This window comes from Ictidomys tridecemlineatus, chromosome 16 (assembly GCF_052094955.1).
Source record: "Ictidomys tridecemlineatus isolate mIctTri1 chromosome 16, mIctTri1.hap1, whole genome shotgun sequence".
NCBI lineage: Eukaryota > Metazoa > Chordata > Mammalia > Rodentia > Sciuridae > Ictidomys > Ictidomys tridecemlineatus.
Window position 1 is genome coordinate 30639104 of NC_135492.1, and position 16804 is coordinate 30655907.

General features: G+C 40.5%; 1 pseudogene; it reads left to right on the forward strand.

The window, feature by feature from the left end:
• Positions 1-15770: 15770 nt before the first annotated feature.
• Positions 15771-16804, forward strand: LOC144371286 (olfactory receptor 6E1-like; annotated as a pseudogene).

Sequence of the window (16804 nt, forward strand, 5' to 3'; positions counted from 1 at the left end):
CTTACAAGGGAAAAAAAAATATGGTGACCACAGTAACTCAAAAAAATGTCTTTTTTTTTTTTTTGCAAATCTGACCTTCTTCATCAATCTCAAATGAACACCACTTCCATTAAGAAAAACAGAATATTCATCCAACTGTATTTTTATTCCATATGAAAATTCAGTTCTAGTGCCGGGCACAGTGGTGTCTGCCTGAAATCCCAGTGACCCCAGACGCTGAGGCAGGAGGATCACAAGAGTAAAGCCAGTCTGGGAGTATTAGTGAGACCCTTTTTCAAAATACAGAATCAAGTTGTAACTCGGTGCTGGTGCACTTACCCACCAGGCAGCCCCAAGCACAAAATTAAAAAAAAAAAAACTATGTTCTATTCACACCCTAAAGAATGCATCTCCATGCACCGCCTTATCTTTATACCTTCCAATCTCACTGGGACCTCCACAGCGGCATACATATTGATATTTCAGTTTTTTTGTACATTAAGAATTGTCATCAAGGTGCCGTAGTGCACTCATGTAATCCCAGTGGCTCGGGAGGCTGAGATGGGACAATGGCAAGTTCAATGCTGATGTCACCAAGTTAGCAAGGACCTAAGCAACTTCCTGAGACCCTGTTGTCTCAAAATTAAAAATAAAAAGTGCCAGGGAATTTTTTTAAAATAGGGCCACGTCATGGCTCAAAAGAAGTGCCATCTATCTTAGAATATACTTCCTTCCTATTTCCTCATGTCTGAGGTTGTCTGGGGCAAGACAGGAGCTTACTTGATTTGCCTTTTTGTAATCTTGTCTGTCAGGTTCATAATAGGAGGTCTACAAATTGGGCCAAATTGCAAGGGTTGATTGCAAGAAACTGGAAGTGAGACCCTCCCAAACATGAGTGTGCACAGACTAGACCTGCACGGAGTTACTTCAGGTCAGTTAACTCTGGCTTATTTCCCACCATACCAAATTTTTGTAATATATAAACAATGTTGGTGTGAACTCTGATGTTGGACTGATTGAAGTTGCGAGTCGGAGCTGCCATTTACCAGAACTTCTTATGCACCCTGGGATGCTGAGGTCCAGTCATCTCAGCTGTCCACATAAAGAGTCCTGTTATGTGGATCATGCAGAGACTATTTGGAAAAAAGTATAGTGTGCCTACAAACTTTGGAAGTGTTTGTGGCACATAATGAGCTCTCCAGAAATCTTGGCTTCTAATCTTATTATCATACAGTACTTCATTCACAAGACTTGGGAAAATCAATGCAGTTCCTTTAATAACAGATCAGCTGTGTCCATTCCTGAAAGAAAAACAAGAAGGAAATTACCGCAGGGTGTGAGGGTGCACACCTGTAATCTCAGCAGGTCAGGAGCCTGAGTGTGGAGAATGTGAGTTCAAAGCCAGCCTTAGACACTTACACAGGCTTTGAGCAACTCAGCAAGACCCTGTGTCTAAATAAAATATGAAAATAGGTGGAGATTTGACTCAGTGGTTAATTGCTCCTGTGTTCAAACTCCAGTTAAAAAAAATAAAAAAACCAACATAGTTGAATATTTGCACAATCCTGTTGTGAGGACTTGAAATTTTATGTTGGTCCTTGGAATCCTCTGAGGTGGCTACACATGTCACATTTTTGTTCATCCTCCAGCCAGAATAACTAGATTATGTTAGAATATTCTGGAAAAATTACCAAGAGCATAGTTTTTTTTTTCCTTTTAATACTTTACAATCAGAGTAGTAAATAGAACTACATTTAAAACAGACCTTGTGCTGTTTTAAAACAGAGTTGGTGTTTCAAGGTTTTAATTAAAGGACACGTGTCCAGCCCACTCCTGAAAGATGAGCTCTAAGATGCTATCTCTATTACAAGTTCAAAGTGACATTGTTCTGGAATCAAATGCCCAAAACTGAAATTTATGTTGGAGAATTTGTTGAATGATCTACTGGAACAACATTTCTTGGAGAGTGTGTGCAATGCTTTTTAGGTTTCGTACATGAGTAAGAACATGCAGTGTTTGTCTAAAAGGGAAATTTTCTATACCATTAGGGAAAAAGTTCTTTATTTTCCAGATGCGGTGATAAGGAAAAATACAATTTTATTCTTCCACTTATTCAGTATATTCAGGATTGCTACCATGACAAGCCCAGAAATGACACTAGTAAGATCTTCAACAAGGCATACATGATCACAGGCACAGATGTTATTCCCTTTCATCTTTATACATAAAATTACATATATCTGTTCTTATCACAACTGTTTCATGTAGGTTAAATATATACTGATGAAGCTTTAAAGAATAACTTAGACATCTATTTTTAACTATAATCATTTATGTACAACATTTTTAAATAAAAATTTAAAATTTTAGTTCTAAAATTGTGTTCTCTTTTGTAGAGAGGGACATTTGTGTGAAATGGCGACTTTGCTTCTGTTGTGTTTAATTCATGTTAAAAAATGTGCAAGGCTAGCACACAGCATCGTAAAACCCTTTCAGTAACAAGTTAAAATCACCTAAAATTGGAGCATTCAAGGACAAGATTTTCAGTCTTACTTCAAAAAATGTAGTCGTGCAAACAGAAAGTTTTGGGCAAAGTAGGAATGAGAAGAAGTCAGGAATTTTCAAAAATATTTCGAAATTAAGACCCCAGTTCATTGTTGCTTTAAAATGACCAGAAAATCTTATTTGTCTGAAGGCAAAACTGCACAGTAGCAGAATGAAAAACGAGTCTACTTTCTCCAGAGCATGAAGGAGAGTGAGCAAACACTTTCAACAACAGAAATGGTGTAGACCCAGGAGCAATTTTTTATATATGAATCTATACAGCTGTGAACAAAGAGTTTATTTTTCCTATCAGCAATTGAACCCAGGACTCCTCAACCACTGATACACAGCCCGAGACCCATCCTCTTTTTTATTTTGAGATAGAGTCTCACTAAGTTGCTGAGGGCCTTGCTAATTTCTTGAGGTTAGCTTTAAATTCACAATCCTGCTGCCTTAGCCTCCAGGACCCTGGGATTCCCCTGCCCATCCTTTATCTAAATTTCAGATCACATCATAATATAACAGCAAATCATACATCCAATACAGAAAAAATGATTCACTTAAATATCATACAATATGTAAGTGACTTTAAAAAGTAAGTAGCTACATCTGTGTTAACAGCGCAGTTACATTAGTATGAGTTCTGGTGAATAAGAACCCTTTATAAAAATGAGCTAAAAGAAATTGTCCAGCATGTCCTCTCCCAGCCATCTCACCTGCCACTCACACCTGTCTAGCATAGAAGAGCCCAGAGGCTCAGTACCAGGATTAAACTTTCTGCTTCCCTGCAGGTTAATCAAGGGGCCTCCTAACCTGTGGCTATTAGCAATGTGATGGTATTCAGTTAACACGCTGTTCAAAGCAAACTACATTAGAAAGACTGCACCTTTCATGGAGAGGGACATAAGTCACAGGGGAAGTAACGTGGCCCAGGTGCAGTGGTGCACACCTGTAATCCCAGAATTTTGGGAGACTGAGACAGAAGGATCACAAGTTTGAGGCCAGTCTCAGCAACTTAAAGAGGCCCTAAGCAACTTAGGAAGACCCTGTATCTAAATAAAATATGAAAAGTGCTGGGGTTGTGGTTAAAGAGTCAAGCACTCCACTGGGCTTCATCCCAGATACCAAAATAAAAAAATAAAACCAGCAGCAGCAAAGGAGCACACTTTGATTCATGGTTGCCACCTAGTTAAACTTCACCATAATTCCCATCGCTAAAGTAAGATGGACAAGTGAAATCTGGGAGGAGGACTCATCCTGCTTTAAGTGGGTTAGGATCTCAGGAAACATTAGGCAAAAATTTATTCTCTGTGGCAGAGATCTAGCTGGAAAACTCTGAAGAGCACTAGGGATAAACAGCTTGCCCATCAGGGAGGGCACAGCCACCCACAGCCAGGTACCCTGCTGGGTGATGAGCCACTGTGACATATATAAGCTACAGGATACAGAAGGAGAAAATCCTGGAGAATATTTGGGTGAATCAATTGCAGCTATTTATGGAAAATAAGGCTGAAAATAATCCATTGTTTCTGTAAATTGGAAGAATTTAAGTACAGCTCAGGTTTCACACTTACAGACAGACCCTAAGAATATTTTACATTCTTTATTCAGAATCATTAAAAGAAAAATTATTCTTCTAACAACAATAGGAAACAGCAGACTAGATTCATCACAGACCCTAAGCTGTCATCACTGGGAAACCCAGACTTACCTGCAGGAGGATCTGTTCCCCTGATGACGTGAGGCAAGTCCAGATTGCTTTAGGAAGAAGAAAAGCAGATATTCATTTTTTTCTGGAAGTGCATTTGCATGAAATAGGACCTGAAAATACAAACCAGGACAGAATTAGTTTAGGATGTGGGGGAAAGGCAAACTCATACACTGCTGGTGGGACTGCAGATTGGTGCAGCCAATCTGGAAAGCAGTATGGAGATTCCTTGGAAATCTTGGAATGGAACCACCATTTGACCCAGATATTCCTCTCCTTAGTTTATAGCCAAAGGAATTAAAAACAGCACACTACAGGGACACAGCCATACCAATGTTTATAGCAGCACATTTCACAATAGCAAAACTGTGGAGCCAACCTAGATGCCCTTCAGAGGATGAATGGATAAAAAAAATGTTGCATATATAATCAAAGGCCTTTGTGACATTTTCATTATTACAGAAAGAGCAAACAGAATTTTTAATTGAATAATGAAAATAATAAAGATTAATGGACACAAATATTATTCTTACCTAGCTATGGATAATAATATTACCTTGTCATTGGGGAAGGAGAAGGACACCACAATTGGAATCATTGGTTTTTTTCTGGGATGGTGACACAGGACCACTGTCCTCTCACTTGAAATTTGCTCATTGGCAGAGCATCCACTATGGAGTGGCACCATTCACTTCTAAATTGTGTTATTCAATGTAGGACAAGAAAGATTGTATGGGAAATTTCAATAGATGTCTGTGGCCATGTGAGGTTGCCCTCATTACCTTCTGGGCCACATAAAATTATGTTTTTTTATTCCTCAGAGTCTAGTAGTCACAGAGCAGTAATATTCTGTTTGTTCAGGAAGGTGAGAGAAGAAAATCTTAGTATATGTAGTACAAAGCAGACAGACGACTTATTACATGCCTGATTATTGGTTTAGGAGTAAATAGCATATCAAACAGGGAAATGCATATATAACATGAGCACTGCTGTAGTTTCTAGAAAAAAAATTAAGTAGACACCTGAGATAATGGCAATTCCTATTGAAAATAGACCCTAACTTTCTATGTCTCAAAGGATGACGCAACCGAGGAAGATCTCCTTCCTCACATTTCACAGAGCACGTTAGTCTTCTTAAATATAGGGGTGAGAGCTGGCTGTCTCAAGCTACCAAAAATCTCACTCCTAGACCCAGTTTGCCCCTTGCAACCTCCTCATACAGGCCCCAGGTACTCACTCATTATCTCTGTGGAACGGAGAGACACTTACCTGGACGGATTCTGGGCACTTGGTGCTCCTGAGAAAAACCTGCATAGTTATAAGGAAAGGGTGCTGTGAGCTCATCTCTCTGCAGCCTGCAATTTTAGCATCTGTACTAAAGTAACAAGATCCCACTGGGGAGCACAGAACTATAGAGTCCCCAGTGGAACATTTTGCTTGTCCTCTTGATTTGATTCTATTCTGGATAACAACCATCTGGGGAGAGGTGCTCAAAATTTCCTATGAGTTTTCTTGTCAAAAAAGTGCATCCCAATCTTGTAGAGAACTCCAAGTTTTCTTACTTGGATTCAAAGTTAAAATTAACCAATATCGGGCTGGGGATGTGGCTCAAGCGGTAGCGTGCTCGCCTGTCATGCGTGCGGCCCGGGTTCGATCCTCAGCACCACATACCAACAAAGATGTTGTGTCCGCCGAGAACTAAAAAATAAATATTAAAAATTCTCTCTCTCTCTCTCTCCTCTCTCACTCTCTCTTTAAAAAAAAATTAACCAATATCCTTTCCACATGTTGTGATGCCTGGATTCTGGGGGGGAGAAGTTCATAGATCCACCTGAGGCTCTGTAGATCCTCTCCCTGTGACTCCATTTTCACATGGACCACCTGGTTTCCTGACATTCCTGCTCACATACTCCGTGATTTTCATACAGAAAATTCCAGAATTCACACTGCATCACAGAAAAATGCTCTTGAAACACAACAGAAAAAATAGAGGTAGATGTGGAGGCTGGGCTTGAGGGAGCAGCAGGCAGGTGGCACCTACTTGCAGATGAGGCAGTCTGTGCTGGACTCCACTCTGTTGGAAACCTGAGTGATCATCCCTCAGGTTCATCCTCATCAATGGAGACAGGAAAAAGGCTCACTCTTCCTCTGGAAGGAACAATAAAAATGCTTGTTAGTTTCTTATGTAATTCATTTTTTAACATTTTTTTAAGTTGGACACAATATCATCTTTATTTTATTTATTTATTTTTAAGTGGTGCTGAGGATCAAACCCAGGGCCTTGCACATGCTAAGCAAGCACTCTACGGTCAAGCCTCAATGCTGCAGTCTGGCTGGGCATAATTCAGGAGCCACTTGTCAACAGAAACAAACTTTACTTTTAGAACACACACACCACACCACACAGCTCCTCAGGAAAAACTCTCAGAGCCCAACTGCCACCACCGGCTTCCCACAAGCCTCTCAACCTCCCCCATTCCTCCTGCTTTTGAGGCCAATTGGCTAGGTCGTGTGGGCAGAGCCAAAAAGAGTCCCCCAATGAGCATCACCGCAGAGGAGCAAATTTGTAGCTCCTTCTAGTGTAGAGAAAATATGTATGTCATGTGTAGTTTTATCTGCTAAATCATTGCCCAAACTGAGGGCTGCAGGCAATCCTCTATGTGCCCTAATATGTCCTATAAAGAATGAATCTTTTCTGTCCCAGATTAGACTTTGTACAGTGGAAAGCAAAGAGAAAACAGTAGAGGAAGGGGAAATCCTACCAGCATTTTCAAGGGACACTATAGCATTAACTAAATTGGAGCCTCATCCCACATGTTGGAGATTAGGGCCTACTTTTTTTTATTAGATGCAGGGTCTCTGGTTTTATTCCCAGATCCTTGATCCATTAAAAGAAACTTGAAATCAAAAAAAAAGTGAGGAGGGGAGATTTTGGCTGCAGGGTGTTCATTCCAGTTGTTAGTTGGTTGGTTTTCTGTTGTTGTTGTTTTTTTTTTTTGGCATTAGTATGAAACCCAGGGGTGCTTAATCTCTGAGCCCCAGTCGCAGCCCTTTGCATTTTTATTTAGAGACAGGGCCTCACTGAGTTGCCTAGGGCCTCACTAAGTTGCTGAGGCTGGCCTCCAACTTATGATCCTCCTGCCTCAGTCTCCCAAGCTGCTGAAATAACAGTTATGCACCACCCAACCTTGATTCATTCAGGTATTTAATATAAAATGGTTATTTAGGAAAACTTTTATATTTACATAAAATTTACCAAAACAACAGAAAAATTTCCTAAATATCCTCCACCTGGGAAGGAGAAATCCATCCTCCATTTTACAAATTTAGCATTACTGTGTGTACTGGATTGCTACAGCTATCAGATAAGAATACCACAGACTGAGTGCTGAAAAGGTTGAAAATCCATGATGAATGTTTCTTAGATTTGCTTCCTCCTGTGTCCTTTCTTCTTGACTTGCAGATGGCCACCTGAGGTTGTATCCTTTTCTGGTCTCCCTTCTGAGCATTGTCTGAATCCAAATCTTATAAGGACGTGAGTCACACCTTTTTAGGACAAAGCCATGTGAACTCGTGTGAATGTACCATAACTATATTGGTAAGGGTTCTGCCTTCCAATGTTACCTCAGTATCAAGGTCTGAGAGTTAGGACTTGAATGTATAAAGTTTGAGAGTACATGAGTCAGCCTGTGACACAGGGCACCAAACCAAGAACTGACATCAAACACTACCAAATAAGAGTTATCTTTTGAATTTCACAAATTTTTTGTGGGGGTCATTTATTTATGTGCACATAGAAAAGTAAAGTCCATTTCATTCTACTGTCTTCTATATTCAGATTGCCCCTCCCTTTTCATCATTCCCCTTTGACAAATCCAATGTACTTCCATTCTTTCTTACCCACCACTTATTGTGAAATAGCATCCACATACTAGAGAAAGCATTGGTTCTTTAGTTTGAGGAGTTTGAATAACTCCCATTAGCATGACAGTCCCCCATTCCATCCACTGACTGGCAATGCGTATCACTCCTCTTTGTTCAGGTATATTCCATGGTGTGTATTTAGCACATATTTTTCACCCATTCATCTGGTGAAGGACACCTGTGTTGGTTCCACAGTGAGCAATTGTGAGTTGAGCTGATGTTAACATTGATGTGCCTGCATCACTATAGTACGCTGATTTTAAATCCACGTGGTGGTTCCATTCCTAGTTTCCTGAGCAATCTCCACCGTGATTTCCAGAGTGGTTGCACCACTTTGCAGTCCCACAGTCATGCATGAGTGTAACTTTTCCCCCACATCCTCACCAACACTTCTTGTTACTCGTATTCTTTATAATTGCCATTCTGACCTGCATGAGATGAAATCCCAGTATAGTTTTAGTTTGCAATTCTCTAATTGCTAGAAAAAAAAACTCAAGAAATATTTAACATTTCTTTCTATATTTGTTGACCATTGTTATTTCTCTCTCTATGAAGTGTCTGCTCATTTTCTTTGCCCATTGATGGATTATTTGTTTTTGTGGTGTTAAGTTTTTTGAGTTATATCCTGGAGATAAGTGCTCTGTCTGAGATGTGGGTGGCAAAGATGTTCTCCCATTCTGTAAATCTGTAAATCCTCTCCCCCCCCATTCTTGATCATTTCCCTTGCTGTAAAAAAGCTTTTGAGTTTTGTTTCATGCCATTTATTTATTCTTGATTGAACTTTTTGCGCTTTAGGAGTTTTATTGAGGAAGTTGATTCCTAAGCCAACATGAGGTAGATTGGGGTCTCTGGGTCTCTGGTCTAATTCTTAAGTTCTTGATCCACTTAGTGTTGGGTTTTGTGCAGGTTGAGTGACAAGGGTTTAATTGCATGTGGCTACATGTGGATTTCCAGTTTTTCCCACTCCATTTTTGTGAGAGGTTATCATTTCTCCAATGTGTGTTTTCAGCGCCTTTGTCTAGTATGAGGTCACTGTATTTCTGTGGATTCGTCTCTGTGTCTTCTGTTCTTACCATTGGTCTACCTGTCTGCTTGGTGCTCATACACCATGCCGTTTTTGATACTGTAGCTCTGTAGTATAACTTAAGGGTCTGGTATTGTCATGTTTCCTGCTTCATTTTTCTTGCTAAGGATTGGTTTGGCTATGCTGGGCCTCTTGTGTTTTCCAAATGAATGTTATGACTGATTATTTCTATTTCTATGGAAAATGTTACTGGGATTTTAATAGGAACTCTATTCAATCTGTGTAGCACTTGTGGTAGTATGGCCATTTTGACAATGTTAATTCTGCCTCTCTATGATCAAGGAAGATCTTTCCATCTCCTGAGGTATTCTTCAATTTTATTCTTTAGAGTTCTGTGTTTTTCTTGTTAAAGTATTTTATCTCTTTTGATTGATTCCCAAATATATATATTTTGAGGCTACTGTGAATAGGGTAGTTTTCCTAATTTCTTTTTCAGTCAATTCATCACTGATGTATATGAATGCAATTGAATTATAGGTGTTGATTTTACATCCCGCTACTTTGCTAAATTCATTTGTGAGTTCTAGAAGTTTTCTAGTGGAGATTTTTGGTTTCTCTAAATATAGAATCATGTGATCAGCAAATAAGGATAGTTTGAGTTCTTATTTTTCTCTTCATGTTCCTTTAATTTCTTTCTTCTGTCCCTTGCTCTGGCTAGAGTTTCAAGATGATGTTGAATAAGAAGTGCTGAAACAGGCATCCTTATCTTGTACCAGTATTTCAAGAGAATATGTTTTCAATCTTTCCATTTAGGATGATGTTGGCATTGGGTTTAGCATATATAGCTTTTACAATACATGTTCCTTATATCCCTGGTTCTTCTAGAATTTTGAACATCAATGCTTGCTGTGCTTTATCAAATTTTTTTTTCTGCATCTATTGAGAAAGTATGATTCTTGTCTCTAAGTCTATTGATGTGATGTAATACATTTACTGATTTCTATTACATTGAACCAAACTTGCATATTTTAGATGAACCCCTCTTGATCATAGGACACTAGATTTTTAAAATGATTTTGTAGGCATTTTGCCAGAATTTTATTAAAAATTTTTGCATCTAAGTTCATCAGGGTTATTGGTCTGAGGTTGCTTTTCTTGGTGTGTCTTTGTCTGGTTTTGGTATCAGGGTGATACCAGCTTTATGAAATGAGTTTGAAAAAGTTCCCTTCTCTTCTATTGCATGGAATGATTTGAGAGGTGTTGGTGTTAGTTCTTATTTGAAAGTCTCATAAAATTGGCTGATTCCTATCAGAACTAAAAGATGTTAGTTAATCAGATATGATTTCCATTTTCAGTCATTTGGGTTTATTTTTGCCTTTTAACTTGAATTAGTTTGTTCTTCCCTCCCTTTAAAAAATATATTGTTGGTTGTTGAAAACATTACATAGTTCTTGACATATCATGTGTCACACTTTGATTTAAGTGGGTTATGAACTCCAATTTTTTACCCCATATACAGATAGCAGAATCACATAGGTTACACATCCACTGATTTACATATTGCCATACTAGTGTCTGTTGTATTCTGCTGCCTGTCCTATCCTCTACTATCCCCCCTCCCCTCCCCTTCCCCTCCCATCTTCTCTCTCTACCCCATCTACTGTAATTCATTTCTATCCCTTGTTTATTTCCCTTTTTCCTCACTTTCTCTTGAATGTAATTTCGTATAACCATGAGGGTCTCCTTCCATTTCCATGCAATTTCTCTCCTCTCTCTCTCTATCTCTCCCTATTCTTGTTGCTGTTTAATGGTGATCTTCTCATGCTCTTCCTCCCTATTCTCTTCTTAGTTGCTCTTTTTATATCAAAGATAACATTTGGCATTTGTTTTTTCAGGAATTGGCTAGCTTCACTTAGCATAATCTGCTCTAGTGCCATCAATTTCTCTGCAAATTCCATGATTTTGTCATTTTTTTAATGCAGAGTAATACTCCATTGTGTATAAATGCCACTTTTTTATCCATTCATCTATTGAAGGGCATCTGGGTTGATTCCACAGTCTAGCTATTGTGAATTATGCTGCTATGAACATCATTGTAGCAGTATCCCTATAATACGCTCTTTTAAGGTCTTTAGGGAATAGTCCAAGAAGGGGAATAGCTGGGTCAAATGGTGGTTCCATTCCCAGCTTTCCAAGGAATCTCTATACTGCTTTCCAAATTGGCCACACCAATATGCATTCCCACCAGCAATGTACAAGTGTACACTTTTCCCCACATCTTTGCCAGCACTTGTTGTTTGACTTCATAATGTCTGCCAATCTTTCTGGAGTGAGATGGTATCTTAGGGTGGTTTTGATTTGCATTTCTCAGACTGCTAAAGATGATGAGCATTTTTTCATGTATTTATTGATTGATTTTATGTCCTCCTCTGAGAAGTGTTTGTTCAGGTCCTTGGCCCATATGTTGATTGGGTTATTTGTTATCTTATTGTTTACTTTTTTGAGTTCTTTGTATACTCTGGATATTAGGGCTCTATCTGAAGTGTGAGGAGTAAAAATTTGTTCCCAGAATGTAGGCTCCCTATTTTACTCTCTTATTGTTTCTCTTGCTGAGAAAAAAACTTTTTAGTTTAAGTAAGTCCCATTTGTTTATTCTTGTTATTAACTCTTGTGCTATGAGTGTCCTATTAAGTAATTTGGAGCCTGACCGCACAATATGTAGATTGGAGCCAACTTTTTCTTCTAGCAGACGCAGAGTCTCTGATTTGATATCAAGCTCCTTGATCCACTTTGAGTTAACTTTTGTGCTTGGTGAGAGAAAGAGATTCAGTTTCATTTTGTTGCATATGGATTTCCAGTTTTCCCAGCACCATTTGTTGAAGATGTTATCCTTCCTCCATTGCAGCCTTTAGTCCCTTTATCAAATATAAGATAGTTGTAACTTTGTGGATTAGTCTCTGTGTCCTCTATTCTGTACCATTGGTCCACCCACCTGTTTTCGTACAAGTACCATGCTGTTTTTGTTACTATTGCTCTGTACTATAGTTTAAATCTGGTATCGCTATACCACCTGATTCACACTTCCTGCTTAGAGTTTCTTTTGCTATTCTGGGTCTTTTATTTTTCCATATGAATTTCATGATTTCTTTATCTATTTCTACAAGAAATGCCATATGAATTTTGATTGGCATTGCATTAAACTTTAGAGAAATTTTGGTAACATCGCCATCTTGATGATGTTAGTTCTGCCTATCCATGAACAGGGTATATTTTTCAATCTTCTAAGATCTTCTTCTATTTCTCTCTTTAGGGTTCTGTAGTTTTCATTGTATAAATCTTTCACCTCTTTTGTTAGGTTGATTCCCATGTATTTTCTTTTTTTGAGGATATTGTGAATGGAGTGGTTTTCCTCATTTGCATTTCAGAAGATTTATTGCTGATATACAGGAATGCCTTTGATTTACGCGTGTTGATTTTATATCCTGCCACTTTGCTGAATTAATTTATAAGCTCTAGTTGTTTCTTTCTACACCCTTTTGCGTCTGTTAGATATAGGATCCTATTATCTGCAAATAGTGATAATTTAAGTTCTTCTTTTCCTATTTTTATGCCTTTAATTTCTTTTGTCAGTCTAATTGCTCTGGCTAGTATTTCAAGAACTAAATTCAATAGAAGTGATGAGAAAGGGCATCCCTGTCTTGTTCCAGATTTTAGAGGGAATGCCTTCTGTTTTTCTCCAGTCAGGATGATGCTAGCCTGAGGCTTAGCATAGATAGCTTTTACAATGTTGAGGTACGTTCCTGTTTTCTAGTGTTTTGAACATAAAGGAATGCTCTACTTTGTTGAATGCTTTTTCTGTATCTATCGAGATGATCATGTGGTTCTTATCTTTAAGTCTATTGATGTGGTGAATAACATTAATTGATTTCCATTTATTGAACCAGCCTTGCATCATGGGGATGAATCCTACTTGATCATGATGCACAATTTTTTTGAGATGCTTTTTTATCTGGTTCACCAGGATTTTGTTGAGAATTTTTGCATCTAAGTTTATTAGAGATATTGGTCTGTAGTTTTCTTTCTTTGAAATGTCTTTGTCTGGTTTCAGTATCAGGGTGATGTTGGCCTCATAGAATGAATTTGGAAGAGCTCCTTCTTTTTCTATTTCTTGAAATAGCTTCAAAAGTATTGGTATTAATTCTTCTTTGACGGTTTTGTAAAACTCGGCTGTATACCCATCCGTTCCTGGGCTTTTTTTAGTTGGTAGTCTTTTGATGGCTTCTTCTATTTCCTCCTTTGTAATTGGTCTGTTTAATTGCGTGTATCCTCCTGACTCTGTCTGGGCAGATCATATGACTTAAGAAGTTTATTGATATCTTCACTATGTTCTAATTTATTAGAATATAGCTTTTCAAAATACTTTCTAATTATGTTCTGTATTTCTGTAGTGTCCGTTGTGATATTGCCTTTTTCATCCCGTATGTTAGTAATTTGAATTCTTTCTCTTCTTTAGCATGCCTAAGGGTCTGTTGATCTTATTTATTTTTTTGAATAACCATCTTTTAGTTGTATCAATTTTTTCAATTTTTTTTGTTTCAATTTCGTTGCTTTCTGCTCTGATTTTAATTAATTCTTGTGTTCTACTACATTTGCTGTTTTTTTTGCTTTTCCTTTTCTAGGGTGTTGAGATGAAGTGTGAGTTCATTTATTTGTTGTTTTTTTTTTTTTCTTTTTTTGAGGAATGACCTCCAGGTGATGAATTTCCCTCTTAAAACTGCTTTCATTGTGTCCCATAGGATAGGAGAGTTTTGGCCCAGGATGAATTAGGTCCATACTTGGAGACGGCCTTTTTGAGTTCTTTCAAGTCTTGGGCCTCCCAGGGATACCATAAGGCCGGTCTATGGCTCCCAGGATAAGCATTTACCAGGAAAGCCGTACAAGATGGCAGCTTCCCCGGCTTTTCCAGGTTTCCACAAGAGGGTGGAGAATTTCCGTGGCGGGAGGGGTGATATTATGGCGAAGGCCACTCCCCATCCCATCTCTCTATCATGTGTTCTGGGACAGGGGAACTTGGTGTGGAACCCAGAGGACCAGGCCAGGGATCAAAAAGATCTAGGAGGCCATTGTCAGAGGAAGCTTTTAAATCTTTCTCCTCCTGGGCAGCGAGAGGACTGACTCGCTGTGACCCAAGAGGCTCCTTAACAATGGCTTCCCAGTCAGGGTCGTTGTACTTAGTATAAGATTGCCCCATCTTTTCCAGGGATACCCTTACCTTGAAACTCCCTTGGCTTGGATCGCCGATTCTTCCTTGGCGTCCGGGTTTGGTGTCCAGGTTCGGTGTCCCTGTTCGGGCACTAGATGTTGGGGTTTTTAGTCCCCTATCTCCTCCTGACTGGCGGGAGAAGTGGGAAAGAACGCCCCAACCAAGACAAGCCAAGAAAGGTAAAGGTCGACTGGTGGCCTGAACCCAGCCCTCCCTCGCTGGAGGACAATCAGACGTGCCAGGGAGATGAGTCGAAGCAGGATCTCATTTACTCAGGAAGTACACACAGCTTATATACTGCACAGGAGCCAATCAAGATAAAGGTCTTAGGGTGGAGTGAGTTCACGTGTACACCCACCCCAGAGTCTGTAAGGGAAGCACAAGCTGTCCACGAGGGTGGGAGAGTCCTGGACCTATCCTGGAGGTGGTCCGCCTCTTCCTTCACTGGCCACAGCACCTCCTCCTGGCTGATCACCAGGAGCCATTCCAGGCACATGTTCAGCCACAAGGCCGGGAAGCAGGCAGCCAGGCCCTTCAGAGCTACACCTCTGAATATTTTTATTTATTTATTTATGAATTTATTTTTATTATGAGACAGGGTCTCGCTAAGTTGCTGAGACTGGCCTTAAACTTGTGATCCTCCTGCCTCAGCCTCCCAAGCTCCTGGGATGACAGCAGTTTGCTCTAGACCCTGGCTTTCCTGTTTTTTTTTTTTTTTTTTTTTTTAATGTGACTACTACACAGTGCTCAAGTATATATGTGTCTCCTGTTTGTATCCCACATTATATCTCTCTTATTTTTGTGGTTGTTGTTGTTTTTTTCTTTTTGCAGGGGGTTGCTGTGGATTGAATTCAGGAGCACTCAACGACTGAACCCCATCCCCAACCCTATTATGTATTTTATTTAGAAACAGGGTCTCACTGAGTTGCTTACTGCCTTGCTTTTGCTGAGGCTGACTTTGAACTGGTGAACCTCCTGCCTCAGCCTCCTGAGTCCCTGGCATGACAGGTGTGCACCACACCCAGTTTTTACTCATCAGAGAGCAGTCTTCTTGGAGGAAGCAGGTGCTAAGTCTCATGATGAATGTAAGTATTACTTCCTGAAGTGATGTCATTGTGGGCTACATAAGCCAGCTTTCCTGTGGTGTCCACACCATGACCAGCAATGTAATAAATGTCACTTGTCTCGTCTCCACAGAGCAGCAGGATAGGCACTGACTGTCTCTGCATTTCCAAAAAGCCACATAGACCAAGAGACTAAAGATAGGCCAGGAGCAAGGACAGGGACCAGGCTAGGAGAGCAGCCACTCCCAGCCTGGTGCCTGGGCAATGGCACCTCATGAACCCATCCTCACTGCTGTGCTGGATTTGGAGCTTTTAGGGGTCACAGATGTGCGAGGGCCCCAGCTCCTTTTTTTCACGGTGCTCCTGGTCATTACATGCTAACACTCCTGGGCAACCTGCTCATTATCACCCTAACCTTGGCAGACCGCCGCCTGCACACTCCTATGTACTATTTCCTGTGCCATTTCTCCCTGCTGGAGGTGGGGTTCACGTCCAGGGTCACCCCACAGATGCTGGCCCACCTCCTCTCTGGTCACAGGACCATTGCCCGTGCCAGGTGCTTTATGCAAACAAGGCTCTACTTCATCTTGGGCACAGTAGAGTCCTTGCTACAGGCTGTTATGTCTGGTGACCGGTACCTGGCCATCTGCTTCCTGCTGCATTATCCCACTCTCATGAAGCCCCGGGTGTGCAGCTGGCTGGTTCTGGCCTGTTGGGTCACCAGCGTCTTGGTCCTTGGGGTGCTGTGTGCCTGGATGTTCTTCCTGCACTTCTGCTGTCCCCGCATCCTCAACCACTTCTTTTATGACAGCACCCCCTTGCTGGAGCCGGTGGGTGATGACACCAGGATTCTGCAGCTGGTCAGCTTCCTGGTGGCCATATGCACCCTGGTCAGCTCTGTGCTTGTGATGGTTTTGTCATACTGCTGCATCATTCACACTGATCTGCACCTGCCCGTATCTGGGGGCCGCAGCAAGGTCTTCTCTACCTGCTCCTCCCACACGCTGGTGATTTCGCTCAGCTATGGGAGCTTCATAATCATGTACCTGAAGCCCATTCAAACTGGGCACATGACCCTCAACAAAAGAGTGGCTTTCTTCAACACCCTAGTGTCACTCCTGCTGAATCCCTTCATATACTGCTTCAGAAATAATCTGGTCCAGAAAGCCAGCAGGGATGCACTTCTCAGGGGGAGAGTGCTTTCTTCTCAGATATTCAGAGGGAAAGCTTTCCAATGCTCTGCTACTAAGCACGGCACAGTGGCACACACCTGTTATCCCAGTGGATGGGGAGATTGA